The following is a 21,650-nucleotide window of genomic DNA, read 5'->3' on the forward strand; positions in this document are numbered from 1 at the left end:
ATGTAAACATTCTTTGGGATTTGCCATCTTCCTCACCTATTCCTCCTCACTTCAATAGTTTTGTGTAACTTGCTTAGATTTGCTGTTGTAGATCAGTCTTATTTATTTATTTTGTTTTTTAGGGCTGCACCTGTGGCATATGGAAGTTCCCAGGCTAGGGATCCAATCAGAGCTACAGCTGCCAGCCTACATCATAGCCACAGCAACATCAGATCTGAGCTGTGTCTGCGACCTACTTCACAGCTTGAAGGAAGACCGGATCCTTAACCCACTGAGCGAGGCCAAAGATCAAACATGCTTCCTCACGGATACTAGTCTGATTTGTTTCTGCTGTGCCACAGCAGGAACTCCCACAGGTCACATTTAAAGAATGTGTTTCTTAGGAGTTCCCGCTGTGGTGCAGTGTTAAGTAACTGGCTTGTCTCTGGTGTTGCTGGTTCAATCCCTGGCCTGGGAACTTCCATATGCCATTGGTGTGGCTGGAAGTATTTAAAACTTTAAGTCCTCTCAGCATGGTGGCCTCTCACTTCCTGTCCTCCCTGTCTTGTCCTTCCCTTTCGGTCCCTCATTTCTGAGGGCCTGGGCTTCTGATCTTCCTCTGATATCCAGGGCCTCTGTAAATACTGAGCATGTGCATATGTGCATAGCAAACCTCTAACAGACCCCCTTCATGTAGATGGGCCCCCACCCCACCACCCCCCAGAAATGTCCACCGGAGCAGTCCAACTCCTACTCTGACTCCTGGTTCCTGCCTGTGCCCATTTCTGACCAACTCCACATTCTGGGTTTCACTATTCATGAATTGTGACTTTTGTTGGCTTTTCTAGTTTCTCACTCTTGATTTTCATATCCTTACTTCATCTTGTATACATTTTCGAGCTTCTGATAGATTCTTCTGGGAACTGACTATGGCTAATTTTTATCCCATATCCAGGTAGTAACAACTTCTCGATCATCTCCCTTTCTCTTACAGGTTCACTGCTGCCTAAAACAATCTTTTGCCCAGATGACAGTTCAGAGACAGGTGAGGGAAGGCTAAAGAAGGAAGAATTTTTGAAGTTCACGGTTACCATGTGTTGTGCATCCCTAGAAAGGAAGGCGAGCGAGCTTCCTTCTTTTTTGGTAAGCCTTTAAATTGCCCGTTGAGAACATTTTAAAAGGATTGCAGGAGAGAATCACAAAATCTTCTCTAAAAAGGAAGAATGGTTGCTCAGCAGGTAACAGTGAACTGTAGTATGATTGACTATATTTAGTCACTAAAGAAAGAAGGTGACAGTCAGATGGTGTGGATGCTTGGCTAGTGCTGAAATTTCAGAGAAGAGGCAAAGATTAACTTTGCCCTGGGACAGAAGACTTTGGCCCAGAGACAGCATAGAACTGATTCCATTCATCCCAAGATTATGATCACCAAGAAACCTTCTGATTATAATTTAGCTTCCTAAGTAGTGTTCCTGAAACTGACAGCACTAACAACCTGAACCTAGCCAGATCACAAATTGGGACTTGAACCCACGTGCCGGGACTTGAACCCAGCCTAAACGCAGATTGGGACTTAAACCCATGGTTTTAATTTAGAATCACTCACCCTGTGTCTGGACTCACTGATGTTCAGGTTCTTCCTGTCTCCACACAGAAGGAATTTAGCAAGAGATAGAGCAATAGGCAAGAAATAGATTTATTAAGATAGGACACTTGTGAGAGATGCAAGCTGGCAGGCATGGAAACTCTGCCCCCAGGATGGGGCAGGCTACAGTTTTATCATCCAAGGGTAGTAGGGTTGGGAAAAGACTGCCTCTTCCTTTCTGGAAGTAGTGCCTCCTCCTTGGTATCCAGTAAGGTGTGTATTCAAATCAGCAGAAAGGTGGTCCTCAAACTCCTGCCCTTGGTCTGAATCTGAATGCAGGCCTCATCCCATCCCCCAATCAACAACCTGAGGCAATTCTCGCACTTCCACTGGTCAAGCAAGCCTGCCTTGTTCTGATGGCTTTTTGAGCAATTTGTTAACTTACCATGATTTCCCAAAATCCCCTAGATTTCCCTCTCTATCTATGATCCTTTACTGGGACTTCTACAACTATCTGTGCCTACTCTATCCCTATCATTCCCATAGGTAAAGAATATGCAGGCTGGAGTTCCCTGGTGGCCTAAGGATCTAGAGTTGTCTCTGCAGCAGCTCAGGTCACTGCTATTGTGTGGGTTCAATCCCTAACCCCCAAATTATAAATCTATGTGTATAAAGAATATGTAGACCATAGCAACTGCGGGCAATAAACACTTTCCTTTGCAAATTCATATACTTGGCATTGAGTTTATGTGTCAGTCTTTGTGAGCTAGATTGGTGAAATACTGCACGGGGTATTGACTGCCCAGCTTGTGAGCTTTCAAGGCTGACAGCCAAGCCTGTGAGGAATTTACCAAGGTAATGCCACTTGCTAGGAGCTGAAGGAGTAGCTAGCCACTCTCCCCTCGTCATCTTTCCTCCAACCACTGCCATGCTTGTGAGCACCTTTCCCTCAGATTTCTTTTCTGTGTGACTCTGATTAATCAAGTGTGTCAGTATTAATGTCATACCAGTATCCATGTACTTTCACCTTCTCTGTCCCGTTTCCATTTGGGGATGAACATATCAACAGGAAACAGGGATATGGTAATCACACATGGGATATTAGATAAAAGAAAGGATTTCCTAAGAGGTGTGCTTTGAAAAGTTTTGGTGCTTTTTAATTTTTATTTTAATATGATTTTATTTGTTTATTTTAGGAAAAGAGTTCAGGTTCCAGTTTGCATGAAATAGCTCTGTCTAGTCCACAGACCCTAAAGTGTACTGTTCCCATTGATGTAAAAGTATGATTCTGAACAAGGATCTCTGCCAGTTACTCTTTGGGTTTGGAGGCAGGTTTTTCTCTCACAAAGTTAGGTGTGAAAATAGGAAATTGATGTGTTTATTTACTTCATTTTGTCAACTTCCTCTGAGTTCTGCTAAATTCCTGATTCCACATTGGTATGAGAAAACCTAGGTAATTTCCTTTTATTCCAACCTTTCTCTGTGAGGACATCTGAATGAACACACAGCTCTTTTAATCACTATGATGTAGATTATTTCCCAATCTCTTCAGCATCATAATCTGTGTTGCTTTTTTAAAAATTTTTTTAATTAAAAAATTTTTTTCTGTTGTTTTTTTTTTAGGGATGCACCTGTGGCATATGGAAGTTCCCAGGCTAGGGGTCCAATTGGAGGTGCAGCCAACAGTCTATGCCACAGCCATAGCAAAGCCAGATCTGAGCCACATCTTGTATCTGTGACCTACATTGTGGCTCACGGCAACGCCGAATCCTTAACCCATTACGCAAGGCCAGGGATCAAACCTGCATCCTCATGGATACTACTCTGGTTCTTAACCCGCTGAGCCACAATGGGAACGCCATGCTGGCTGTATTCTGATTCAGAGAAAATTCAAGGAGACCAGATCAGCATTCAGGTACTAATGTTGTGTATTGTTTCTCAAACCCCAGTAATTTACAAACAAATCTTTCAAAGCAATCAATTTCCATGGACCCTCAGTGATGACAAATGTTATTATATAAGTACAACCATAAAACTATATTGAAGTTCTTTATATATTTAGTTCTTGCATATTTATAATCCTATAGTATATTTACAATGTAAATACAAACAAAAAATGGTGAAAACCAATTAAATTCAAATTAACAAGATAATGAGAGAGATGCTAGTCTTTTACTAGAGGTGAGTTTTTTGCTACATAAATATGGTATTGATCCCTATGGTACGGGTTCTTTTGAATTTAGTATGCCTATCATTTGAGCACTGAATTCTTCCACTAGTTTTCTTCATTAGAACCTTTTTTCAACTTTGGATAGCATCTCTGCTGATCTTTGTGAGCTCCCTGGTGCTGTGACACCCCACTTTCATTCCTAAAGGGACAGAGTTCCCGATAATCATCCCCTCTGGCCAAGGTTGCTGTATTTCCCAATCACAGTCACAACTGGGGAAGAAAGAAACCAAGACACACTCAAGGGGACCCCCTGGATTTCACATTATTCCTTCCTTCTGTGATCGTGTCACAGAGCCCTATGTCTCCTCCTTATCATGGCCTTTTACCTGTGATGAGATGGTGACTCCTCTCCTTCTTTGCTAGTCACTAGACAAGGAGTTCTAAGAGCTCAGGTGGCAACTGTGGCTTTTGGTTCAATAGGATCCTTACTGTGTCACCTGGCAGGCATGTTCCCTGCACAGTATAGAGTTGAGAGGATAGAATGCCTCTAAGTCCTCTCAGAGTCACCAGGAATGGAGTTCCTGCTGTGGTGCAGTGTGTTAGGGGATACAGCATTGCTGCAGTTTCGGGGAAGTTTGCACCTGCAGCTCAGCTTTAACCCTGGCCTGGGAACTTACATATGCCACAGCTGCGACCATTAAAAAAGTCACCAGGAGTGATAATGGAAAGTGAGGTCACGCTAGCATCCACACATGCTTCCTGAATCTATGTATTCCTCTTTTTGACAACACAGAACCATGTGAAATTCTCTGGTTGAAAACATATATGATGTCCTAGAAATATTGTGCCTCATTCTTATTGTGCCTCTAAGCTTCAGCTGTGTCTTTACTGGACCATTCTGCTGCTTATTTAGGCTGGCAACTTCCAAGCAGTGAAGTGTGTGGTATGACCAGTGTGTCCCATACTCATGGGCTCACTCCCATGCTTCCTTTGATGTAAAGTGTGTTCCCTGGTTAGATGCCATGTTGCATAAGATTTCATGCCTATGGATCAGGCATAGTTGTGCTGGCTGAATCTTTGAGGGCAGAAAAAAAAACCCGTACTGATAATAGGTGTCCGTTTCTATGAGAAAGAGTTGCTGGCCCTTTCAGGATGGAAGGAGTCCAATAAAGTCAACTCAACTACCCAGTGACCAGTTGGTCTCCTTAAAGACTAGTGCTATACTAAGGGCACATCCTTGGTCTCTGTTGCTGGCAGAGAAGGCATTCAGAGGCAGCAGTGGACTGAGTCTATGCTGTAGGAATCCCTGCATAACCTTTATCTCTGCTGCCTTGACTGCTTCATTGTTATACCTGTTGGCCAGCACTGGAGTGGCTGCTGGCCAAGCCTGGCCAACATCAACCAGTCAGTTCATTTTGTTTAAAATGTCTAGTGTCCCTTTTATAGTGGATGCTTTCTGGTGGGCGTTAATATGTGCTGTAGTGATCTTCATTCTTTGTGTTCACTTTTGTTTATCTATCTACATAGGCTTTCTTGCACAACCCCTGGTACAAAATACTGGGTTGTCTGAGAAATAGATGCTGAGATGGAGTTAGGAGTTTAAAAAAGTTTATTGAGGAGTTACATCTATTAATAAAAAGTGAGAGAAAGCAAGCTTGGGCAGGGAGAGCCATCAGACCATGATGCGGAGTTGACAAAGTGTCTGTCGGCCCAGTGAGTTGTGATGGTGCAAAGATCAGCTGTTAGAGGTGATTTGCATTTTGTGGACATGGTTAAGTCTTTGTACCACTGCCTTTCTCTATCATTGCCTTGGGACAAGCTCAAGAAGAGTAGGACTTTATCTCAAAACTTGAGATGGATGCTGATGGAGCCAGTAGTCTAAGGCTGTCAGTTTGCCACATTCTTTACAGCTGGATGGCAATTAATTTTTTGAAGGAAGTAGAGTCCAAACAGTGTTTTCAGTGTCTGCCACAATCAGGCAGTTGAAACACTGGGTCTGGGGCTCAGATAACTTGTCTGGGCCAAGCATATAACTTGCTGATCTGCATTGCAAGGGCTGGTACAATAGAGGGAAATAGAGGACTCATGCAATAGAGAAAAATAGAGGAAAAATTGAGGAGTGTGATGAAGTGAGCATCTAAAACTTGTATTGAGGGGACTCCAACATTTAATGGACAAGTCAGAGAGAAGAAGCCTGCAATGGAGACATAAGAAGGAATGGTAAGAAAAATAGGAGGATCACAAGAGAGGGCAGACTCAAAAAAATCTAAGGAAAGAGAGTGCAATCAGCCCATCTGTTGAAGGCCTTGAGAGATCAAGAAATATAATGCAAAAACTGAAAAATATCAGTTGAAATTAGTGACGTGGAGCTTATCGGCAACAAGAATGATGGAGCAGAAGCCAAATTCCAGGTGTTGAAGAAATATGTGGAGGAGTTGAGAAGGTGCAGTAAGAAGCATTGATAAATCTTTGGAGAAATATGGACTTTTAAGATTGGTTTTAATGATGTATTTTTTAAAAGCCCAAATATGTTTGTAGCTCTAGGTAACCAGCCAGCCGTGTGAACAAGAATGGCAATTATATTATTACTCTTAAGGCAATTGCATGTCTTTCAAATTCTATTCTGTACTATCTTAGTTACTTTGAAACTGTCTATTCCAAAACTTTCAATTTTAACTCAAATATTTAACTAATAGATGTAAATAAGTTGGAAAAATACATAATGCAGATGATAAAAACAATAAATAAAAAGCATTCTGCTTCAGTATTTTTTACACAGCAGTAAATGTACCATCATCTGTATGTAGCCTTACCTTTCACAGTAAAATAAAAACTAGTTTAACAGGTCCTTTCTAGAAGTACAGACAAATCAATTTGTAGCTATTTAATAGTTCAGTATTAAGTGAGACATCACATTAAAATTAGAGCATTTAGTACATTAGAATAATTAGTGGGTTAGAAGGACTCATCTGAGTAAGACAAATGACTGAAAAAGAGGCTGAGTATAATGAAGTGAAAGAGTAGGATATGTTTTTGTTGGCCGTATCTTGTACTTTAGTTTTTTGAACTAAAGTGAGGAATAATCTCTGATCCCTTAGAGAATAATACAAAGGATAATTTATCATTATGATTTAACAGTGTCCAGCTGCTGGAGTGGCAATCTTCAATAAAAATAGCACACATTTAGTAAAAATGTTTAACAAGAATTTTTTGATTGCCATTTGTCAGAGATATATCTTTCTAGTTCTGAGGCATATAATAGAAGACACTATGATTCCATAAGCCATCATCATTTCCAGTATAAGACTGAATTTATTTGTGATAATCCACACTTTGTTGCCACATTTCATTTTGGGCCCAAGGCACTCTCTGGGAACACAGATACACTTTACAACTTTGTTTTTACACAATGGCAGAACCATTCTTACCTGACACAACGGGATCGATAGTTGGTTAATTTATCAATAGTGTGGCTAAAACCTAGAATTTTATCTTAAATTTTTTTCTTTTTCTTTGCTCATACACTCTTAAATAATAATGTATTAAATATATAATTCAAGCTTAAAACATAAAATGTATACTTATTTGCCACACTTTTGGAATACAGTCATTTTTTTGGGGGGATTGTCTTTTTTTTTTTTGCATGTGGGAATTTTGTAATTTCTTTCATGTGTAATGATATATACACACAATAGTCATCAATTATGTTTCTCAGTTTTGTTTACTTAAAATAGGTTGGAAAGTTTAAAGTACTCATGAAGAGGGTCCTATATTAAAAAAAAATTTTTTTTCACTCATCTTTCAGAGTGCCTGGACAACACAATGACCATAGTTTTTAGAGATTCACTTTTATTGAGTCCCTCAAGTGAATGAGCCAGTGTGATTCTGTTATTTAGCATTTCTAAAACATTTAATTTGGTTTCTATTGAAAAAAGGAATTTGATTTTTAACATATTTCATTGATTTTTGTAGTATTTGAATTACACATTTTTTTTCTTTTTTTTGGCCATGCCCATGACATGTGGAAATTCCCAGGCCAGGAAATTGTGAACCTGAGCCACAGTAATAGCCCCAGCCACAGCAGTGACAGTGCCAAGTCCCTAACCAGTAGGCTACAAGGGAACTCCTTGGATTACATATTTACAACAGTAAGCTCTATTGGAATAAACAGTTTTCATCAAACTCAACTGACTGATGGCAGCACAATTCCACTGATAGAATAGAAGTTTACGGGCATAAAGGAGGAGAGTATGAGCCATAACTGCAATATGACAAGGGCTTTAGTAAGTGGGTTTTGTAGAAAAAATGAAGAGCATTGGTTTTCCAGCAGGGCTGGTAAATGGATGGTGGTTGAAAGACATTATGGGTGTCTGTTGGGTAGATTCATCATATGGCTATGTTATTGTGGTCTTGAAACTTTCTGTGTGATGTTTTCAATGGAAAAGTTAACTGAAGACTTCAGGCGTGATTTTATCAGGCTCTTCATTCATCAGGGATTCTCTTGGATTTTCCTTTTGCCATGTCTGAGCTACATCCTCAGGCTGACTTTTCTTATGATAGCAAAATAGCTGCAGTCTAGGCCTTACATCTATACACCTACTGATCAGAAGGATCAAGAGTATTTCAAGTAGCTTCAGCAGGAAACCAAGGACACTCTCTTCCTAAAAACCCCCAGGAAAAATCTCTTTGTTTCATTGACCTGAATTGACTCATGTTCCCTTCACTGAATTAATTACTTTGACCAAGTGATGGGGTGTGTTGTTTGACTTAAACCCATCAGTATATATCCATGGAAATGGAAAATGGATGAGAAAGGGAGGATATTGGAATGAAAATTGTGATATTTTAAGAGGAGGAAGAAAGAAGAAATGCCCACTATAGGATACAAACCAAGTCTGTAAGTTTTTTCACACATTGATTAATGTAAGTTCTTTCATATTAGCATAGCATGTCTTTAATAGTAATGTAGTATAATTTCTTTAACATGTCGGTTGGTCAATATCCTTAAAATTACAGGCATTATTTTTTAAGGTAGTGGAAACTCCTCTAGGGTATTTTTCCTTTTATTGTTATTATTGATGTAAAAAAAAAGACATTTGTAGTATAGTGAAGATAAATATGTACATCCCATTGAATAGTAGTATTCAATTAGTATCTCAGAGATGAACATGGCTTAGTTGCTAAGAACATGGGCTCAAGAGACTTTCTGAATTCATATTCAGAGACATGTATTGCTAAAACATGATTTTTCTCTTAAATATAATGATTGAAAATTGAGTCAAAAATTTAATTATTTTTAAGAATGCATGTAATACACGTTTACCTGATTTCACCTATACATAAATGTCAATGGTGGAAGGAAACCCATAAAATGCTTCCTTAACCCTTTAAGGAATTCTGCTCTCATCTCTTCCTAACTTCTTCCTCTTTCTCCCACTTAGTTTTGAAGGACTTCCTGAGATGATTGTGTCCTTACATCTAATTTATTCTTTTTTTTTCTTTTTATAGGCACACCTGCAGCTTATGGAATTTCCCGGGGTCAAATTGGAGCTGCAACTGCCTGCCCACACAACAGCCACAGCAACACCGTATCCTTAATGCACTAAGCCACAGCAGATACTCCTGATTATTATCCTCTGAAATCTACCATACTTCCTTCATATAGAGAACTAGGCAAAAATTTGGTTAATAAAATGTTTGTTGAATAGCGATTATTTTAAAGTGGACTTTAGATTTTTTTAATTATAGGAAGAGATGACTTCTCATAATTACTACTTATGTATCCACAGCTTGGAAATCTGTCATCTTTAGATTCTAACTATATCAACAGAGAACATGAGAGATGATTTCTGATGAACAGCATGGAAATAATTAACAGTTTGGCTTGTTTCCATTTTTCATTCAACACTTTCATACCCTGCCTCCATGCTATGTCCAGTATGTTCATGTTTTCCCGCAATAGTATGAAATCATGTAGTTTCCAAATCAGCAATGCTGACACAGCTATTGGCATTAAGTACAGAAAAATTGATCAACTTATTTTAAAGAAGATATTCCAAAGTAGTCAGGGTCTATTTCCAAACACTAGGGAGAGTCTGATATATCACTGCAATGTTTTTGTCATTATGTGAAAGGGCTTTTTTTTTTTTTTTTTCAATTTTATTGGCATAAAGTTGATTTTCTTTTTTTTTTCTTTTTTTTATTTGTTGTTGTTGTTGCTATTTCTTGGGCCGCTCCCGAGGCATATGGAGGTTCCCAGGCTAGGGGCTGAATCGGAGCTGCAGCCACCGGCCTACGCCAGAGCCACAGCAACTCGGGATCCGAGCCGCATCTGCAACCTACACCACAGCTCACGGCAACGCCGGATCGTTAACCCACTGAGCAAGGGCAGGGACCGAACCCGCAACCTCATGGTTCCTAGTCGGATTCGTTAACCACTGCGCCATGACGGGAACTCCATAAAGTTGATTTTCAATGCTATATTAGTTTCAGGTGTACAGCAAAGTGAGTCAGTAGTACATATACATATATCCATTCTTTTTCAAGTTCTATTCCCATATGGGTTATTACAGAATGCTGAGTATGGTTCCCTGTGCTAAACAGTGGGTCATTGTTGGTTATCTATTTTATATATAATAGTGTGCATATGTTAATCCCAAACTCCTAATTTATCCCTCCCTCCATGTTTCCCATTTGGTAACCATAAGTTTGTTTTCAAAATCTGTAAATCTATTTCTGTTTCTGTTTCATAAATAAGTTCATTTTATAAGTTTTTATTAGATTCTACATATAAGTAATATCATAGCATATTTGTCTTTCCTGTCTGACTAACTTCAGGATAATCTCTAGGTCCATCCATGTTCCTACAAGGCATTGTTTTGTTTTTTTTTTATGGCTGAGTATATTCCGTTATGTATATTTGTACTATATCTTCTTTATTCATTCCTCCGTCGATGGACAATTAGTTTGCTTCCATTTCTTGCCTGTTGTAAATAGTGTGCTGCAGTGAACATTGGGGTGCATGTACCATTTCGAATTGTGATTTTCTCCAGATATGGGCCTGCCAGTGGGATTGCTGGATCATGTGGTAGTTCTATTTTTAGTTCTTTAAGGAACCTCCATTCTATTTTCCACAGTGGTGGTACTAATTTACATTCTTACCAACAGTGTAGGAGGGTTCCCCTTTCTCTACATCTTCTCTAGCATTTATTGTTTGTAGACTCTTTTGATGATGGCCATTCTGACCAGTGTGAGGCGGTACCTCGATGTAGTTTTGCTTTGCATTTCTGTAATAATTAGTGATGTTGAACATCCTTTCATGTGTTTTTGGCCATCTGTCTGTCTTCTTTGGAGAAATGTCAATTTAGATCTTCTGCCCATTTTTCGATTGGCTTGTTTTTTTGATATAGAGTTGCATGAGCTGTTTGCATATTTTGGAGATTAATCCTTTGATGGTTGTTTCATTTGCAAATATTTTCTTCTATTCTGCAGATTGTCTTTTTATTTTGTCTATGGTTTCCTTTGCTGTGCAAAAACTTTTAAGTTTAATTACGCACCATCTGTTTATTTTTGTTTTTACTTTCATTACTCTAGAAGGTGGATCAAAAAACATATTTCTACGATTTATGTCAGGGAGTGTTCAGCCTATATTTTCCTCTAAAAGTTTTATAGCATCTGGCTTTACTTTTAAGTCTTTAATTCATTTTGAGTTTATTTTTTTGTATGGTGTTACAGAATGTTCTAATTCCATTATTTTATATGTAGCTGTCCAGTTTTCCCAGCACCACTTGTTGAAGAGATTATCTTTTCTCCATTGTGTATACTTGCCTCCTTTGTCGTAGATTAATTGACCATAAGTGTGTAGGTTTATTTCTAGGCTTTCTGTCCTGTTCTATTGATCTATATTTCTGTTTTTGTACCAGTGCCATACTATTTTGATGACTCTAGCCTTGTAGTATAGCCTGAAGTCAGGGAGCCTGATTCTCCAGTTCTGTTTTTCTTAGGATTGCTTTGGCTATTTGGAGTCTTTTGTGCTTCCATAAACATTTAGAATTTTTTTTCTCTAGTTCTATGAAAAATGCCAATGGTAATTTGATATGGATAGCATTGAGTCTGTAGATTGCTTGGGTTGAGGTGAGATTCCCTCTATGTCCACTTTCTGGAAAATTTTTATTGTAAATATTGTTGAATTTTGCCAAAAGCTTTTGCTGTATTTGTGGAGAGATCATGATATGGTTTTTATTCTTCGGTTTGTAATGTGATGTATAAGACTGATTGATTTGTGTATATTGAAGACTCTTTGCATCCCTGAGATAAATCCCACTTGATCATGGTGTATGATTCTTCTAATATATTATTATATTCAGTTTTCTAATATTTTATTGAGGATTGTTATGTCTGTGTTCATCAGTGATACCAGCTTGTAATTTTCTTTTTTTGTGGTATCTTTGTCTGGTTTTGATATTGGGGTGATGGTGGTCACAAAGAATGAGTTCTGAAGTATTCCTTCCTTTGCAATTTTTGGGAATAGTTTCAGAAGGGTAGGTGTTAACTCTTATTTAAATGTTTGTTAGGATTCACCTGTGAAACCATCTGCTCCTGGACTTTTGTTTGTTGGGAGTATTTAAATCACAGATTTAATTTTAGTATTTGTAATTGGTCTCTTCATGTTTTCCATTTCTATCTGGCTCTCTCTGGGGAGATTGTACCTTTTTAAGGATTTGTCCATTTATTCTAGGTTGTCCATTTTATTGGCATGTAGTTGCTTGTAGTAGTTTCCGTTAGTCCTTTTTATTTCTGTGGTGTTTGTTGTAGCTTCTTCTTTTTCATTTCTAACTTCATTGATTTGAGCCCTCTCCCTTTTTCTCTTGATGAGCCTAGCTAAAGGATTAGCAATTTTGTTTCTCTTTTCAGACAACCAGCTTTTAGTTTCATTGATTTTTTTCTACTCTTCATCTCTATTTCATTTATTTCTGCCCTTTTTTCCTTTATTTCTTGATTCCTTTCCTTCTACTAACTTTGGGTTTTGTTTGTTCTTGTTTCATTAGTTGCTTTAGGTGTAAGGTTAGGTTATTTATTTGAGATTTTTCTTGTTTCCTTAGGTAGGCTTGTATTAATATAAACTTCCGTCATAGAACTGCTTTTACTCTGTAGATTTTGGATCATTGCATTTTTCTTTTCATTTGTCTCTAGTTATTTTTGATCATTGCATTTTTCTTTTCATTTGTCTCTAGTTATTTTGAATCATTGCATTTTTTGGATCATTGCATTTTTCTTTTCACTTGTTTCTAGTTATTTTTTTATTTCCTCTTTGATTTCTTTAGTGATCCATTGGTTATTTAGTAGTATATTGATTGTTTAGTCTCCACATGTTTGGTTTTTTTTTGCAGTTTATTGAGTTAATTTTTTCCCTTTTTCTTCCTTTTTTTTTTTGGCCATGCCTGTGGCATGCAGAAGTTCCCTGACCAGGGATTGAACCTGTGCCACAGCAGTGACTCAAATCACAGCAGTGACAATGTCTGATCCTTAACCCCTAGGCCACCAGGGAAGTCCTTGCCATTTTTTTCTTATAGTTGATTTCTAATCTCATAGTATTGTGGTCTAAAAAGATGCTTGATAGGATTTCAGCTTTCTTTTCTTTTTTTTTTTTTTTTGTCTTTTTGCTATTTCTTGGGCTGCTCCCGAGGCATATGGAGGTTTAGGGGTCACATTGGAGCTGTAGCCACCAGCCTATGCCAGAGCCACAGTAATGCGGGTTCCGAGCTGCGTCTGCAACCTACACCACAGCTCATGGCAACGCCGGATCATTAACCCACTGAGCAAGGCCAAGGACCGAACCCACAACCTCATGGTTCCTAGTCGGATTCATTAACCACTGTGCCACAACGGGAACTCCCGGATTTCAGTTTTCTTAAACTTATCAAGGCTTATTTTGTGTTCCGGCATTTGCTCTGTCTTGTTGAATGTTTCATGTGCACTTGAAAATAATGTGTATTCTGCTGCTTTCAGATGGAATGCTCTACAGATATTTATTAAGTTGATCTGGTCTAATGTGTCATTTAAGGCCTATGATTTCCTATGATTCTCTGTCTAGATGATCTGTTCATGGATGTAAGTGAGGTATTAAAGTCCCTCACTACTATTGTGTTACTGTCAGTGTCTCCTTTTATATCTATTAATGATTACCTTACATATTGAGATGCTCCTATGTCACATGCTTATATATTGACAGTTGTATTATCTTATTGGACTGATCCCTTAATCATTTTGTAGTGTCCTTAAATGTTTCTTGAAACAGTCTCTATTTTAAAGTCTGTTTTGTCTGATATGAGTATTGCTACTCCAGCTTTCTTTTGATTTCCATTTGCGTGGAATATGTTATTTCATCCCCTCACTTTCAGTATATATGAATCTCTAGGTCTGAAGTGGGTCTCTTGTAGACTGCATATACACAGGTCTTGTTTTTGTATCCATTCAGCCAATCTATGTATTTTGGTTAGAGCATTTAATCCATTTATATTTAAGGTAGTTATCAATATATATGTTCTTACTGTCATTTTGTTAATTATTTTGGATTTATTTTATAGGTCCTTTTTCTTCCTTCCCTCTTTTGTTCTCTTGTGATTTCTAGCATCCCTTTTTTAAAATTTACATATCTGAGAATATAAATACTAAAAAAATTAATGCAAAATTAATTATAAGCAATGCCTACAGTCATTACATGGCACAGATATTTGAAAAGCAGATGATAAGGTTTTTTTTCTTTTTTTTTTAGAGCTGCACCCACAGGATATGGAGGTTCCCAGGCTAGTGAATCAGAGCTACAGCTGCCAGCCTACACCGACGCCACAGCAACATGGGACCTGAGCTGTGCCTGTGACGTACACCACTGCTCATGACAACACAGATCCTTAACCCACTGAGCGAGGCCAGGGATCGAACCCACATCCTCATGGATCCTAATTGGATTTGTTAACCACTGAGCCATGAAGGGAACTCCACAGATGATAGTTTTAGCAAGAGTGAAATAACTATACTACATAGAGTGCTCTTACAATTTGACAAAGAAGACAAACAACTCAATAGAAAAGTAAACAAAGGGTATGAATTCACAAGAGCAAATCCAAATGTGATAAATATTTTAAAAGATGCTCTAATGTGCTAATAGTCATAAAACTAAATTAACATTGACATATTGCTTTATACCTCCCAGACTACCAAGTACCAAAAAAAAAAAAAAAAATCCAAAAAGGGACAACAGCTATTACAAGCAAAGGTATAGAAACCATAGATATACTCATGCTAGCAGAAGTGAATTTTCACAGTTCACCTCTTTGGTAACCAAATATCACATTTTCTTCCCCCTTATAGAACCCTCTCATTCTCTTCTTTATAGTCCCAGGTCTCTGAGTATTGTTCATTCCTTTCCTTCTGGTATCCTTGTGTTTCCCCAGGGTCAAGTGACATAAAAACTAAAATACAAGTTACTGGTTTTCAATGAAAACATATTCAATGATTAAACATTAGCAGGAATAACTACAAAGATAGGCTTCCATTTGAAAAGGGACATTTAAAAATATCCAGTTGCCATGGATCCATAGCAAACATTCAAACCCTGATGGGCAAAAGTGGCAAGGATCCTGTGGAGTCAAGGAAGTTACTGCCAATCTAGCAAAATTTATTTCTGTTTTCTGGGAAATACCTCTATCCTTCCTGAGGTGGGAGTAGGGGATCCTCCTTGTCCATCCTATTTCATGATGAGGAGTGAGGTCAATTGCCTTGTTTTAACAGCTCACTTCTAGTTACTGTCTATTTGAAGGCCTAAGAATGACATTAGGGGCTTGTTCATGGAACCATCCATGTGATATGAGGCTGGGGATTGGGGAATAGAGGTACACACATGGATAGGGAAGTAGGGGGAGCACCCAGAAAAGCAAGGAGTTTATCTGGTGGCTCCTTTTTGTGTCTCATCTCACAGAAAGTGTGTCCTTCTCCACACTCCTGAGTTGTATTTATCTGGCCCCTCCACTGGGAGACTCAGAGTTCTTAAAGCTCTTCTGAGCTGAGGAGTGGGGCTGGAGCCTTAGGAGGTCCCTTCAGGTCTAGGTGGGACACAGGAACTACAGTAGCTCTGTGGTGAGCGCAGCAGCAGCCCTGTCAGTGCCTGGCCCTTACTTCTGGGGAGGCTAGAGTAGTTCCAGTACCATCAACTGCCCACTCATTGAGAGGGCCAGGTCTCATGCTATTCCCACATGTCTCATGCATATGCAAATTTTAAAGTGGCTGAAATATGGCTGTAATTGTAGGGTGCATGATATTTAATATTTGCACACATGACTTATTATTTGTGCAGGAACTTACATTTTATCTCTCAATTTTCATTTTGTTAATTTCAATGCAGAGTTAGTGAGTTAGATGAAAGAAAGAAAGGAAGGAAGGAAGGAAAACAAACTGTAGTTCAGGCAGAAGAAGGAAGGGTGGGGAGCAAACATTTTTTATTAGGGCTTACTTATGCTAGGAGTTGCAGTAGATTGGGCAAATACATTAACATGGTGGTTCTCAAGTTTTGAGTATGTGTAAGGATCATGTGGGGACTTTGTATAAATGCAGATATTTAGGTCTTATCCTATTTCAGCTATCCTCTGTATTCTTTTTTTTTTTTTTAAGGTAAGAAGTAGAGTTATTGAGAGAGATATACACTCATGATGTGGGCCATCTCAGAAGGTGAGAGCAACCTGGGAGATACACATTCCATAGACAAAATTTGGTCCATCTAAAAAGGCTTGAGGGAGTTCCCGTCTTGGCGCAGTGGTTAACGAATCCGACTAGGAACCATGAGGTTGGGGGTTCGGTCCCTGCCCTTGCTCAGTGGGTTAACGATCCGGCGTTGCCGTGAGCTGTGGTCTAGGTTGCAGACGTGGCTCGGATCCCGCGTTGCTGTGGCTCTGGCGTAGGCCGGTGGCTACAGCTCCGATTCAGCCCCTAGCCTGGGAACCTCCATATGCCGCGGGAGCGGCCCAAGAAATAGCAACAACAACAACAAAAAAGACAAAAGACAAAAAAAAAATTTAAAAAAAAAATAAAAAGGCTTGAGATTTGATCCTTTGTTTTCTTTATTAATTTTCTGGGTAGTTCCAATATGCACTCAAGTTTGAGTTCTCCCTGCATTAATTCATTATATCTAAGGTAGTACCATTAATTTCTTTGCAGATGCCTAGGCTAGGTTTCACAGAGGTTAAGCAATTGGTGTGAATTAACTGGAAGAGAGGGAGGAGCTTAGAAAGTAATTTTTGCCTGAATTGGTGGGGAGCTTAGAAGCTTGGAGATCTTAGTTGACGTTAGTATGACATTGTACTTGCTCACAGTCTGGAGAAGATTGATGACATTACAGACGGGGTACTCAAACAAAACTATTGCACATGAAACAAAGAAACAAGAAAACAATCCCAGCATTGATTTGCTACCTTATATCATTAATACAGTTTCTTTTCACTAAACATATCAAACATTTTTTTTCACATAGTTAAAAACAATGGAGGAAAAGTTTCTTCCTCAATATTTGATGTCTCTAACACATCCTAGAGACTGGCAAGGGGGTGCTTATGCACTTTTTAAGATTTGTAAGTCATTTTGAGTCATCACCCTCACCACCCAATCCCAGATTCGTATAGAATAAAATGTAAACTCCTTTACATGAGCTAAAAGACTCTTCTTGATCTGGACCTGCCTGCTTCTTCAACCATGTCTACCATCTCCTTTAGCCCTATTTTACCTCACTGGCTTTTGCTATCTGAGGGTTTTGCATCAGACTGTTTTTCTACCTAAAAGACTCTCCTTACTTCAGCCTATCTTACACCGTTCGTATATTAGTTTGCTTTATTTTCCTTATAGCATTGATCACTATCTGAAAGTTGATCACTTATTTATTTGTTTACTTGCTTCCTGTCTTTCTCCCACATTCCCAAGTAAGCTCTTTGTCTTGTTCCTTTATATTTCCATAATATTTAGAAAAAAGCCCCAGTGCCTGGCACATAACAGGACATAATACATATTTGTTGAATGAATGAATATACCTTTCATACAAAGGAACAGACATAGATACACACACACACATGTGCACGCTCTAAGAAAGGTACACCAATGGGATCATGCTATCATTTAAAAAATTAATTATGTGTTTTGGAGATTTTCCCAGGAAAATACATACATATTTACCTAGGTTTTATTTTTAAGACTTAAAGATCTCTAGGATATGAAATTAAGTTAAAATAATAAAGTAAAGGGCAGAATGTAATACTATTTGTGGATGTACTGTGATTCATTTATCTAGACCTCCCTTCATGGATATTTTGGTTGATTCCAGGAACTTGATGTTTCAAAAATGCAGTAGTGGAGAGTTCCCATTGTGGCTCAGCGGAAATGAATCTGACTAGTATCCATGGGGATGCAGGTTCGATCAGTGGGTTAAAGATCAGACGTTGCCATGAGCTGTGGTGTAGGTCACAGACAAGGCTCAGATCCCATATTGCTGTGGCTGTGGTACAGGCCAGCAGCTACACCTTTGCTTCAACCCCTAGCCTGGGAACCTCCATATGCTGCAGGTGCATCCCTAAAAAGACAAAAAAAAAAAAAAAGGCAAGGAAAAATGCAGTGGTGGATATAATCATACTAGTATACTGGAGTACTTTTCTTCATCTTTCACTTTTTAAATTTTAATATTTCAGGTGCATACATAGTTATACAATATTTTTATCGGAATCACCATATTATGTGACTGTTGTTGGTGGTAGGAGGGAGATATTATTAATTAAAATTAATGCCTAAGGATTTTCAAAGATTGATAGGAAGATTAGGGAGAAAAGTTCTTTTTGATTTAGCTTCAGATTTACTGTAAATGACACTAGTACATGTGAGATGCCAGTTTTTAAATGAATTTCCTGGAAAAGAAAAAAGGATTTTGCTTATTATGCTGACTTTTGAAATAAAATCAAGAATTTGTTCATTTCTCAAGTGTAAAATTCATCAGGGCCCATGCCTGCTGACCCATGAGGAGTTTCAAAAGGCTGGCTAATGCGTTATTGATTGTTCTTCTAATTAGTTCTAGGAAATGGGTGGTCCTTGGAGTGGGTGAAGGGTGCAGAGCCTGTGGCAGAACATGCTGTGTTGTGTGTCCCTGTCTCTGCTCCACCAGACTTGTTAGTCTAGTGCCATCAGTTCCCCAGGATAACAAAGAGCCTTGATGGCCAAAAGGGTTTTTAAAAGAGCTGTGGCATGAGGAAGGGGCAAGGAAGTGAGGAAAGGCAGCTCCTCCAGCTGAGCTTTGTAGCTGTGCAAAAGTAAGATGCACTTTTGTGAACTGAGTGTTCATATGAGAGTCCAGTCTTATTAGCTAGCAGAACCAACTCCTGCCTCATCCCGTGGCTGTTTTCCTTTAATTATAACTTGTCTTTCAACAAGAGGAGAAGACAAGGTGAAAGACAGGTGACCCAGAGTCATTTACCTCATCCACATAGCCTGGGTCAGTATTTCTCAAAGGATTACCTTTGTACTTCTGTGTACCTCTGGATGCATTCCAGTGTTTCAGTGTTTATTTTAAAAGCATTCATGTAAGCCTAAGCAGAGGTTCCTACCTGGTGCCGCCAACTCCAAACTGTATCTTGACATGTTTTCACTTTATGGGAAGTCATAAGTTACAGTAGTGAGAAGCAATAACCAGTTCCCTAAGACCTGGAGGGACCTGCCTTTTCTTGGAGGTAATTCCAGGTCTATTTACACATCCAACCCCAGAAAGAAGGCCAAGAGAGCATCTGTGTGTGCCTTATGCATTTAAATGTGTGGTGAATGCTCATTCTTTAAGTCTGGCCAAATGAGTATTTTGAGCCTTATCAGTCTGGTTAGCAATTCCTTTTTCCTTGGGGAGAAGATAGGGGTTGGCATAAGGTGGTTAGAGTGGCAGATGTGTTTTCTCTTCTATATCTGCACTAAGTTTAAAAAGAGAATTTTTCCCCAAGTAGAAATGCTAGAACTCAGTTTAAGTGCCAGAAGTCTGAAGGAAGAGACTATTTTGAACCCACCTTGGTCTGTGTTCCTTTTCCCTTTGTTTCTCTGTATTGCTTTTGTGGCTATATATCTATGTATATTCGTGCTTATATATATGTGCATAAATATTGATCTATATCTATAATTCTATCTACTTTCTTTTTCTTTAACCAGATCTTGGGAAGGCCACATGTACATCTACAGAACATCTCTGCTGATACAATGTCAGCAGTAGTCTGATCTATCTTGGGCCTTTTTCCAGTGCTAATGGCTAAGCTTCCATGAGATGCTAGAATACCTTAAAAAGAAGATGATGTCATTGGCTGAGACCCCTGTTCCCTAACCAAGACAATATCTCTGAATTTTAAATGAAAGCTACATTGTGAGGTTTTGTTTTTTGTTTTTGTTTGTTTGTTTGTTTGTTTTTTTCTTCTCCCATCTTATATCATGGTGCTTACTAGAGGAAGTTTTAATGGTAATTAGGGTAGGATTGAACTTGGAGAATGTAATGAAATATGGACAGGTTCTTAACCCATATATGAACCTTTGCAAGAATATTTGCCTTTGAGCCAGCTTGAGCATCTCATTACTTATGCCCATGATGCCAATAGACTGAATTGCATAATAATTCCAAAGATTCTATCTGCCAGGCTCTTGTCTGTTTTCATGATGTATTTAGAAGACTCTGAGAGGACCTGATACTTCAGGAGAAAGTGCTGGTTTGGCCAGTGGAGACTAGAGGCACTTGTTCATTTTCTGTTTGAGAAAATGGCCATTATTTCTCCAAGATGTTATAATTTATAAAAGCTACTTACTCATTAAATGTAGTGTTTTTCCCTTCAAAATAGGAAAGATGAATATAATTTTTTTCTAAAAATCCTATTACTAATGTTAATGATTTGTAGATCACTTATTACTTTGCTTATTGATGGGGCTATAGTGGGGTCTGAAAGTCTAAAACTTTACTCCCATTATTATAGATATATTCCTTCTAGTAAGAACTGAAAAACTGTTTGTACATGTAATTTTCTAAGTTTGTAAATGTAACTTTATAGGTAGTTGAATCATAATTAAAGCTCTGATTAATTATTCTATTTTGTGTAAGTTTCCATTTTATCAAGCTTTTTTTAAAAAAAAACTAGGTACATTTGCACTTTCTTTTTTTTTTTTTTTTTTGTTTGTTTTGTTTATGGCCTCTCTGTGGCATGTGGAAGTTCCCTGGTCAGGGATTGAACACATACCACAGCAGCAACCCGAGCCACTACAGTGACAGTGCTGGATCCTTAATCTACTGCACCAAAAGGGAACTCCTGCTTGCTTATTGAATACATTTCACTTTGGAAATGTATAGTTACAGCTCTTTTTTCCTGTAAGGAAGGGGGTAAAGAGGTGAAGATTTCAGGAAACAGGAGTAGATTGAGTTATATGACCCTCCTTGTAAGTAATAAAGAAAGCCTAGAGTATATAGTGCAAGGATGGATCTACTCTTCCAAGAAAGAGGCTATTTCCTGAGTCTGATTTCAGATATCGCATCAGAAATAAGGAGCAGACATGAACACAGTACATAATAAATATCTTCTCTACAGGACTATAATTTTACATCAAAGATATATTTTCATGCTTAATTTTTGGTTCTTTGCTTTATTTCAAAGTTCCAAAATGACTCTACTTTTTTTTTTTTTCCTTTTTAGGGCAGCACCCATGGCATTTGGAATTTCCCAGGCTAGGGGTTGAATCCAAGCTGTAGCTGCCGGCCTACACCACAGCCACAGCAACACAGGATTTGAGTCGTGTTTGCAACCTACACCACAGCTCATGGCTTGCCAGATCCTTAACCCACATCCTCATGGATCCTAGTCACACCACTGAGCCACGAAG

The 21,650-nt window shown here is 38.5% G+C and overlaps 1 long non-coding RNA gene across 1 annotated transcript; it reads left to right on the top strand.

Moving 5' to 3' along the window:
* Nucleotides 1-443: 443 nt before the first annotated feature.
* LOC125111967 (uncharacterized) lies at nucleotides 444-20,866 on the top strand. Its single transcript, XR_007130995.1, has 2 exons — nucleotides 444-1,122; nucleotides 19,947-20,866. It is a non-coding gene; the product is annotated as an uncharacterized LOC125111967 (long non-coding RNA).
* The last annotated feature ends 784 nt before the right edge of the window (nucleotides 20,867-21,650 follow it).

This window comes from Phacochoerus africanus, chromosome 11, assembly GCF_016906955.1.
Source record: "Phacochoerus africanus isolate WHEZ1 chromosome 11, ROS_Pafr_v1, whole genome shotgun sequence".
NCBI lineage: Eukaryota > Metazoa > Chordata > Mammalia > Artiodactyla > Suidae > Phacochoerus > Phacochoerus africanus.